This window comes from Chrysochloris asiatica, unplaced genomic scaffold (genome assembly GCF_000296735.1).
Source record: "Chrysochloris asiatica unplaced genomic scaffold, ChrAsi1.0 scaffold00080, whole genome shotgun sequence".
In the NCBI taxonomy this organism is placed as follows: Eukaryota; Metazoa; Chordata; class Mammalia; order Afrosoricida; family Chrysochloridae; genus Chrysochloris; species Chrysochloris asiatica.
Genome location: NW_006408598.1, coordinates 13,281,433 through 13,282,646, shown reverse-complemented (window position 1 = coordinate 13,282,646; position 1,214 = coordinate 13,281,433). Strand labels below are relative to the sequence as shown.

Genomic DNA, 1,214 nt, shown 5'->3' with positions numbered 1-1,214 from the left:
ATTGGCTTTCCTATCTCTTCCCTTCTTCCTAGGGTACTCTGTCCACCATGATCTTGTTAGGGCTTGCTCCTTCTTGTCATTCATTCCTCAGATTTTTTTTGAGGGGGTTTTCTGGGTGCCACATGAAGACTGAAAATTGTGAAGCCATACTATATGAGCAAACCAAATTCTGACACCTGGTAGTTGTGTGATTCCGGGAGAGTTTGAATCTCAATGTCTTCATTTGTAAAAGGAATAATGATGGTGTCCTCAGAAGATTAAGTAAATAATCACATCAGTGGTGCTTTGATTAGTGTCTGGCACATAGTAAGCACAATACTTCACACTGGAGTCCTGGTGTGATGCTGTACGATCAGCACTGGGATGCTAATGTCAACGTCAGCAATTCAAACCTTATACAGGATCTCCATGAGTTCGAACTGTCTAGTGGCATGTAACAACAACATGTTCATATTATCCTCATTACTATCATCCTCATTATTATTATTAAACATCTTGCAACAAGAATTAGGGAATGTACATGGAAGTACATCAGGAGGCTGCTGGATGCCTGACTGTCATCATGAAGTTCAACCCCTGTGTGACCTCGGCCCACAGCAAGAACCTCAAATGCCACTTCAATGCTCCCTCGCACGTGGGCAGGAAGACAATGTCGTCCCCACTGTCTCAGGAGCTGAGACAGAAGGATAACATCCGCTCCATGCCCATCCGCAAGGACCATGAGGTCCAGGTGGTTCGAGGACACTACAAAGGTCAGCAGATGGGCAAATTAGTCCAGGTGTGCAGAAAGAATTACGTCATCTACGTCGAGAGGGTGCATCATGAGAAGGCTAATGGGACAACTGTCCATGTGGGCATTCATCCAAGCAAGGTGGTTATTACCAGACTCAAATTGGACAAAGATTGGGAAAAAATTCTTGAAGCAAAGCCAAATCTCGACATGTTGGAAAAGAGAAAGGCAAATATAAGGAAGAATTTATTGAGACAATGCAAGAATGAATATAACCCGTTACATGGAACCACAGTTTAGTCCTAGATTTCTAGCCTACTTTGTGTTCCTTCAACACTCTCTCAGATGACTTTGGAATATTTCATTTTCATTTTGTTCTGTTATTGCTGTGTGGATCTGTAAATCTTCCTTTGCAACTTTGATTACCAATATTATGAATAAAAATTGGAAATGTTTCCTAATTGCAAAAAAAAAAAAGTGTTCT

General features: G+C 41.5%; 1 pseudogene; it reads left to right on the top strand.

Moving 5' to 3' along the window:
• The first annotated feature begins 562 nt into the window (after positions 1–562).
• LOC102828034 lies at positions 563–999 on the top strand (annotated as a pseudogene).
• Positions 1,000–1,214: the final 215 nt, after the last annotated feature.